Consider the following 10,005-nt stretch of genomic DNA (forward strand, 5'->3'; position numbering starts at 1 on the left):
AAATCACATTTATTTTTCACATACACATGGTTAGCTGGTGTTAATGCAAGTGCAGCGAAATGCTTGTGCTTCTAGTTCAGACCATGCAGTAATATCTAACAAGTAATATAACCTAACAATTTCACAACAACTACATTATACACACAAGTGTAAAGGAATGAATACGAATATGTACATAAAAATATATAAATGAGTGATGGCCGAACGGCATAGGCAAGATGCAGTAGATGGTATAGAGTACAGTAAATACATAATAGATGAGTAATGTAGGGTAAGTAAACATTATATAATATAAAGTGGCTAGTGATAAATTGATTACATAAATTTTACCATTATTAAAGTGGGTGGAGTTGAGTCAGTATGTTGGCAGCAGCCACTCAATGTTAGTGAATGCTGTTTAACAGTCTGATGGCCTTGAGATAAAAGCTGTTTTTTAGTCTCTCTTTCAGTCCCCGCTTTGATGCACCTGTACTGACATCGCCTTCTGGATGATAGTGGGGTGAATAGGCAGTGGCTCGGGTGGTTGTTGTCCTTGATGATCTTTTTGGACTTCCTGTGACATCGGGTGGTGTAGGTGTCCTGGAGGGCAGGTAGTTTGCACCCGGTGATGCGTTGTGCAGACCTCACTACCCTCTGGAGAGCCTTCCGGTTATGGGCGGAGCAGCTGCCGTACCAGGCGGCAGGGGCGAAAATCTGATATCAACTTTGGAGGGGACAGTTACATGACATTTTCTCAAGAGCAATTCCTGAGGGGGACACCAAAAGTAGTGCTGTAACACATAGCCTACATTGTAATATGGAAAATGTATATTGAGGAACCAAAGAAATAAGGTGTTTGCCGTACTCCTAACTACCGGTACCCAAACTCCACAACTAATCACAACAGCAATACCATTGCCTTTAACAAATCTTAGTTCAGTCACCAGTTTAAGTTGAGAGTGGGGGTATCCATGGCATTTTCCAATTATGTTCCTATTTTACAAGTCAAAAAAATTGAGAACCTTTCATAATGTTGCAAAACAAAGACTCAACAAACTTACCTGAGACTCCCTGTCTCTGCCAGTCTGTCCCTGCATATCTGTCCCCAACTCTGCTGTCTGTGTGCCATCTGTTGCCTGCTCTGCCTAATGACATCATTGTGAAACATTTCCATTAGAATTAAATGTCTTTCTTATGAACATTTTATCAACTAGTCTTTGAGATATTAGGCTACTAGGGTCCTTACTTTGCGTTTTGGTGTACTGAAAAATACTCTGAGGTCCGTCTTTTATTTTTCTGCCATTTTTCTACCTTGCAGGCTGGCTGGCTGGCTACACACACACACAGTGTGTAGGTTATTTACAGTAGGAGATGGGCTTCTATCATCTTATCTTTTATCATTCTATTTGGGCTTCGATCTAAAAGGTAGCTAGCAAATGTGAAACGGATTAAAATGACAAGAGTTGACAGCTGAATGAGTTCACCATTTACACAACATATGCTGCAACCTTTTGTAATTTTAATAGTTTGTTTCATATTGGCTGGCTTCCAACAATAGCTGAATTTGCAAAGCTAGCGAGCACCAATTCTGTTTCAGTGGTGTTTGCTATAATCTTTGCTACAAGGGTTAAATAAAGTTGAAATAAAATAAATAAATAAAAGTTCCCTTGCGACAATTTAGCTTTTGCAACGAGACCATTAAATATATTTAAGACATTGGTAGAAGAGAGTGTAGTTCTGTTCAGTTTGGACTTCAGTTTATTGCTAACCTTATCACAGGGACTTTGAAGCACTAATTTACATCATCTGCATGCTGATCTTGGAATAATTTGAAGATAACAAAGATTCCATCTTTGACGAGGCCACATAAATGGAATAGGTACTAGCTAGCTTAATAGTTAATATTTGCGCGCTAGCTCTGCATATTCAGCTAGTGTGTCTGCACGATTGACTGGATTAACCTCACGTCAGTTACGTTCATTGAGTGCCTTTCAGACAGTGGATACGACCCCTCTGTTACCTTGCCAACTAAGGAACTGGCAGTGGATCAAACCATTGTGAGGCAAAGGGTGGGGGAGGGTCGCAATCTTTTGAAACTTAAAAAGGCGCTATTAAGTGTCTATAATCAGCACAATTGCTTTCATTGCGTATTATTAATATTATTTAAATTACATAGTTATGTTTCAGTGATATATTGGGGGGGACAAATCATATTTTTCCCAGGATGGGGGTTCGTGTCCCCCCCGGGATTTCCGCCCCTGCCGGGTGGTGAAACAGCCCGACAGGATGCTCTCGATTGTGCATCTGTAAAAGTTTGTGAGTGTTTTTTGGTGACAAGCCAAATTTCTTCAGCCTCCTGAGGTTGAAGAGGCGCTGCTGCACTTTCTTCACCACGCTGTCTGTGTGGGTGGACCATTTCAGTTTGTCCGTAATGTGTACGCCGAGGAACTTAAAACTCTCCACCCTCTCCACTACTGTCCCGTCAATGTAGATAGGGGGCTGCTCCCTCTGCTGTTTCCTGAGGTCCACGATCATCTCCTTTGTTTAGTTGACATTGAGTGTGAGGCTATTTTCCTGACACCACACTCCGAGGGCCCTCACCTCCTCCCTGTAGGCCGTCTCGTCGTTGTTGGTAATCAAGCCTACCACTGTAGTGTCGTCTGCAAACTTGATGATTGAGTTGGAGGCGTGCATGGCCACGCAGTCATGGGTGAACAGGGAGTACAGTAGAGGGCTGAGAACGCACCCTTGTGGGGACCCAGTGTTGAGGATCAGCGGGGTGGAGATGTTGTTACCTACCCTCACCACCTGGGGGCGGCCCGTCAGGAAGTCCAGGACCCAGTTGCACAGGGCGGGGTCGAGACCCAGGGTCTCGAGCTTAATGACGAGTTTGAAGGGTACTATGGTGTTAAATGCTGAGCTGTAATCGATGAACAGCATTCTTACATAGGTATTCCTCTTGTCCAGATGGGTTAGGGCAGTGTGCAGTGTGATGGCGACTGCGTCGTCTGTGGACTTATTGGGTCGGTAAGCAAATTGGAGTGGGTCTAGGGTGTCAGGTAGGGTGGAGGTGAAATGGTCCTTGACTAGTCTCTCAAAGCACTTCATGATGACGGAACTGAGTGCTACAGGGCGGTAGTCATTTAGCTCAGTTATCTTAGCTTTCTTGGGAACAGGAACAATGGTGGCCCTCTTGAAGCATGTGGGGGGATAAGGATTGATTGAATATGTCTGTAAACACACCAGCCAGCTGGTCTGCGCATGCTCTGAGGATGCGGCCGGGGATGGCGTCTGGGCCTGCAGCCTTGCGAAGGTTAACACATTTAAATGTTTTACACACGTTGGCTACAGTGAAGGAGAGCCCGCAGGTTTTGGTAGCGGGCCGTGTCAGTGGCACTGTATTGTCCTCAAAGCGAGGAAAAAACGTGTTTAGTCTGTCTGGGAGCAAGGCATCGTGATCCGCGACGGGGCTGGTTTTTCTTTTGTAGTCCGTGATTGACTGTAGACCCTGCCACATACCTCTCGTGTCTGAGTTGTTGAATTGCGACTCCACTTTGTCTCTATACTGACGCTTAGCTTGTTTGATTGCCTTGCTGAGGGAATAGCTACACTGCTTGTATTCGGTCATGTTTCCGGTCACCTTGCCCTGATTAAAAGCAGTGGTTCGCGTGTTCAGTTTTGCGCGAATGCTGCCATCAATCCACGGTTTCTGGTTGGGGAATGTTTAAATAGATGCTGTGCGTACAACATCACCGATGCACTTGTTAATGAATTCGCACACCGAATCAGCGTATTTGTCAATATTGTTGTTCGATGCAATGCAGTGCGCTTGCACTTGCACTTGTGCAGTGCAATTAATAACTGTGGCTATAAATGCTACAAAATCCACCTTCTTCACAATAAGTGTATCCAGATCACTTGATTGATGTATAACATTTACAACTGGTTGCGGTGCATCCACCACCATATCTTCTTCAGAACTGTGGCCTCTTGCCCCTTCAACACTCTTCACCGCCTCCACCTAGGAATTCTGCTGTATAGCTCTGATCCTTGACATCTCAACCTCTTTCACCCTAACAGGGAACTCAGGGAATTCAATAATATGATCCACACCACAGTTGTAACATTTTACATTCACAGTTTCTCAGATAACATATTCCTTCCGTCTGCAAACACTTAACCAAACGTTTTACACTTCTTAACTTGCATCGGGTATTGCACGAACACTCTTACGGCATACAGTGGGGGAAAAAAGTATTTGATCCCCTGCTGATTTTGTTTGTTTGCCCACTGACAAAGAAATGATCAGTCTATCATTTTAATGGTAGGTTTATTTGAACATTGAGAGACAGAATAACAACAAAAATATCCAGAAAAACGCATGTCAAAAATGTTATAAATTGATTTGCATTTTAATGAGTGAAATAAGTATTTGACCCCCTCTCAATCAGAAAGATTTCTGGCTCCCAGGAGTCTTTTATACAGGTAATGAGCTGAGATTAGGAGCACACTCTTAAAGGGAGTGCTCCTAACCGCAGCTTGTTACCTGTATAAAAGACACCTGTCCACAGAAGCAATCAATCAATCAGATTCCAAACTCTCCACCATGGCCAAGACCAAAGAGCTCTCCAAGGATGTCAGGGACAAGATTGTAGACCTACACAAGGCTGGAATGGGCTACAAGACCATCGCCAAGCAGCTTGGTGAGAAGGTGACAACATTTGGTGCGATTATTCGCAAATGGAAGAAACACAAAAGAACTGTCAATATCCCTCGGCCTGGGGCTCCATGCAAGATCTCACCTCGTGGAGTTGCAATGATCATGAGAACGGTGAGGAATCAGCCCAGAACTACACGGGAGGATCTTGTCAATGATCTCAAGGCAGCTGGGACCATAGTCGCCAAGAAAACAATTGGTAACACACTACGCCGTGAAGGACTGAAATCCTGCAGCGCCCGCAAGGTCCCATTGCTCAAGAATACATATACAAGCCCGTCTGAAGTTTGCCAATGAACATCTGAATGATTCAGAGGACAACTGGGTGAAAGTGTTGTGGTCAGATGACACCAAAATGGAGCTCTTTGGCATCAACTCAACTCGCCGTGTTTGGAGGAGGAGGAATGCTGACTATGACCCCAAGAACACCATCTCCACCATCAAACATGGAGGTGGAAACATTATGCTTTGGGGGTGTTTTTCTGCTAAGGGGACAGGACAACTTCACCGCATCAAAGGGACGATGGACGGGGCCATGTACCGTCAAATCTTGGGTGAAAACATTCTTCCCTCAGCCAGGGCATTGAAAATGGGTCGTGGATGGGTATTCCTGCATGACAATGACCCAAAACACACGGCCAAGGCAACAAAGGAGTGGCTCAAGAAGAAGCACAGTAAGGTCCTGGAGTGGACTAGCCAGTCTCCAGACCTTAATCCCATAGAAAATCTGTGGAGGGAGCTGAAGGTTCGAGTTTCCAAACGTCAGCCTCGAAACCTTAATAACTTGGAGAAGATCTGCAAAGAGGAGTGGGACAAAATCCCTCCTGAGATGTGTGCAAACCTGGTGGCCAACTACAATAAACGTCTGACCTCTGTGATTGCCAACAAGGGTTTTGCCACTAGGTACTAAGTCATGTTTTGCAGAGGGGTCAAATACTTATTTCCCTCATTAAAATGCAAATCATTTTATAACATTTTTTACATGCGTTTTTCTGGATTATTTTGTTGTTATTCTGTCTCTCACTGTTCAAATAAACCTACCATTAAAATTATAGACTGATCATGTCTTTGTAAGTGGGCAAACGTACAAAATCAGCAGGGGATCAAATACTTTTTTCCCCCACTGTATATTATATATATCCCAGCTTTACAGGCTGGTAGATACACTTCATCAAACATCAATCATACAAATACACTTTTCTTCTTTTTCCCATTCTCCATATGGGTCAAGCGATGTTCATTAACTACTCCTTGTCATACTCCTCTAGGTCATCAGGCTGCTGATTATCATGCACACCTGTCACCATCGTCTCATGCACCTGCGCCTCATGACACTCACCTGGACTTCATCACCTCCTTGATTATCTTCCCTATATCTGTTACTTCCCTTGGTTCTTTCCTCAGGTGTTATTGACTCTGTTTTCATGGCGGTGCATTGTTTTATTTATTAAAACTCACTCCCTGAACTTGCTTCCCAACTCTCAGCGCACTCAATACACTCCTGGACTTTTTAGCCTAAGATATTGACTATCAGTGTCCAACGGGATGCCAGATATCACTTTTTAACGGTGCAATGCTCTGAAAATCAAAGCTGTCCATGAATTGATCATTTCATGAGCCACAATGCATGCTCCTTTTGCTCTTTGAATACAAAGGATATCAACACCATACCACTCCTGGTTACTTTGACTGCATCCACTTCCCTACGCCTTCACCATCCTTGTGACTTCAAAAGGGTTTCCCAAATGAACATCCTTATTCAAAAAACATAAGCAAAGATTCAACAGACTTATTTCCTACAAAAATGTTTGCCCTTTTTGTTCCATTCTTGGACTTCAATAGCTCCATCCTGGTGGTGCAGTGGACTTGTTCCATGGACATAGAACAGGTTCAATTCTCACTAATACCTTATCACACAAAATACATGTGCTAATGCCTAAAGAAATGAATTTCCATGTCTTCAAAACAGATAACCTAAGCAAACAGTCTTATTGAAACATTCAGTGACAGTTTTTAGGAAGTTATTCAAAAACCTTCAAATGACCTATTTCTGTTCTCAGAATGACAGAACTTCCAGGGAACCATAGTTAAATGTTATTAGTACCTCCCTTCAACCTAAAAAACATTCCCAGAACATGCAACATTTTCACTTCAGCTCTCAGAACATTTAAATAACTTTGTTTTATCGGTCAGGAAACGTATGGCTTCATTCCCAGAACAAATGAGAAACCAAAAACGTACATTCCCACCACTTCCAAGGAACCAAATGTGCTAGCTGGGATGAAAGTGATTTGATAGTGTTCTGTTTCCGGAAGACACATATCTATGTGATCTAAAAACAACTTTCACCCCGAAGTTTCAAAGTCACTGCTCTGCCAGCTTCTCCTGGGATAGCTATAACTTCAAAACTGTTTTGCTCCTCCTCTTCAATTATGTTCAGTTTGATAGACTTCAATGGTGGTCACTCTAAGCCATGGTTCAAAGGGAATTTAAGGCACACACATTTAACACTCTGTTATCCCGTCAAATTCAAGTGATAATGTACAGCAAGAGCCAGCCTGGGGAAAAATTACAGATAAATGAATGAACAAGCTAACTGACAAATGAATAGTCAAATAAATTAAGTCTACCAGTCTCATGCGAGTCCATAATAAATTGGGTGTCATGACCAGAGTGGGAAACGGATTGCTAGATTCCAATCCAATGCTTTCAGATTTACGTACATCAAGGGCCTTGGGGCTGGGCTGGGATTCGATTTGGAATTATACAGCAACTGATTGAGACTACCTATCCACTAGACTGAGAGACCTGGCCGGACCCAGCTACTGTATACACCCTGTGATGTACTTCCACCGGTGAGTTCTGGTACATGCATCTCTCTGTGGGATCTCCACTCTCTGCGCTATAATTGGTTGCTGTGGTTGCTGCTCTCTGCTACACTAAAGCCTGATCTCTGCAATTACACCATGTAGTGTCAAAGAGCACAGCTCTCCGTGTCAGCGCTGAATTTCATCAGCAGCCAGTGAAAGGAACCGGCCTATAAAGCCTTGTTCACATTGGCAGTTTGAAGTGACTCAAATCCAATTTTTTTGCATATCTGATTCAAATCTGTTATTTTTCCTGCAGTCCAAACAGCTAAAAAGCACATGGAATAAGATACTTTTCTTCATATAGTGTATGTGGACACCCCTTCAGATTAGTGGATTCGGCTATTTCAGCCACACCTGTTTCTGACAGGTGTATAAAATTGAGCACACAGCCATGCATTCTCCAAAGACAAACATTGGCAGTAGAATGGCCTTACTGAAGAGCTCAGTGACTTTCAACATGGCCCCATCATGGCATGCCACCTTTCCAACAAGTCAGTTTGTCAAATTTCTACCCTGATAGAGTTGCCCCGGTCAACTGTAAGTGCTGTTATTGTGAAATGGAAACATCTAGGAGCAACAACGGCTCAGCCGCAAAGTGGTAGGCCACACAAGCTCACAGAATGGGACTGCCAAGTGCTGAAGCACGTAAGCCGTAAAGCACGTAGGCCGTCTGTTCTTGGTTAAAACACACACTACCGAGTTCCAAACTGCCTCTAGAAGCAACATCAGCACAATAACAGTTAGTCGAGATTTTCATGAAATAGGTTTCAATGGCCGAGCAGCCACACACAAGCCTAAGATCACCAAGCGCAATGCCAAGTGTCAGCTGGAGTGGTGTAAAGTTCGCCACCGTTGGACTCTGGAGCAGTGGAAATGCATTCTCTGGAGTGATGAATCACACTTCACCGTCTGGCAGTTCGACGTACGAATCTGGGTTTGGTGGATGCCAGAAAAATGTTACCTGACCCAATGTATAGTGCCAAATGTAAAGTTTGGTGGAAGAGCAGTAATGGTCTGAGTCTGTTTTTCATGGTTCCGGCTAGTTCCAGTTCCTTAGTTCCAGTGAAGAGAAATCTTAGTTATACAGCATACAATGACATTCTTGACGATTCTGTGCTTCCAACTTTTTGGCAATAGTTTGGGGAAGGCCCTTTCCCGTTTCCGCATGACAATGACCCTGTGCACAAAGCGAGGTCCATACAGAAATGTTTTGACGAGATCAGTGTGGAAGAAATTGACTGGCCTGCACAGAGCCCTGACCTCAACCCCATAGAGCACCTTTGTGATGAATTGGAACGCCGACTGCGAACCAGGCCTGATTGTCCAACATCAGAGCACAACCTCACTAATGCTCTTGTGGCTGAATGGAAGCAAGTCTCCGCAGCAATGTTCCAGAAGAGTGGAGGCTGTTATAGCAGCAAAGGGGAACCAACTCCATATTAATGCCCAGGATTTTGTAATGAGATCTTTGACGAGCAGGTGTCCACATACCTTTAGTTATGGAGTGTATTTCAAGCCACATTTCAAATCACGTTCATAGGTGGTTTGAAATCGGATACATATCTCATTCCTAGCCATGCAACTTGTCTGAATGGTCAAATGTGAGCGATTTGCCCTCAAGTGGTTTTTAAGCTGCCATTTGGCATATCTTGTTGCTTGCTATCTACTCGGTTGACAGTTTTGTCAAGAACATGTGGTTCTGTTGCTAAACTCTAAGTGGTCTCAGAACATTTTATATTATTCTCAAAGTAAATTCAAGACACTCCATTATGTATGATATGTTACGTTTTGTATCGCATGTATTAATTTGTAGATGTCAATCATGCATTTCATATGATATGTTATGAATTACAATTCATATATATTACGCATTTGTAAAACAAACAATATGTTACAAATTTGCTAAATGTATGATGCATTGCGAATTCCAATTTGTTGTGACTAACGTTAGCTCGGTGGATATGTTATTGCTAACTTTAGCTAATTCTGGGGTTAGGGTTAAGGGTTAAGATTAGGAGTTAGGTCAAACTTTGGGTTAGGGGAAGGGTTAGCTAACATTCTAAGTAGTCAAAAATGTGCTAAAAAGTAGTAAGTAGTTGCAAGTTGCTCATTAGCTAAAATGCTAAAGTTGTCTGTGATGAGATTCTAACACACAACCTTTGGGTTGCAAGATGTTCATGTTATATGACCATCCTCCTTTTGTTTTTGCCTGAAGAAATCCCTCTTATTTACCCATACCAAACATAACATATCATACAAACTTGAGTGTCCTGGATTTAAATGTACTATGTTACATCTAATAAATGAGACCAGTCTGCTAAACTAGCTTGTTAATTGTTTACAAACAATTTAATGAATGTGCTAGAATGCTAAACAGCTACCTAGCTAGCTAATTGACTGCTGTGGCTAGATACAAATGACTTGTTTTGAAAGTTGGAT

This window comes from Salmo trutta, chromosome 17 (assembly GCF_901001165.1).
Source record: "Salmo trutta chromosome 17, fSalTru1.1, whole genome shotgun sequence".
Lineage (NCBI taxonomy): Eukaryota > Metazoa > Chordata > Actinopteri > Salmoniformes > Salmonidae > Salmo > Salmo trutta.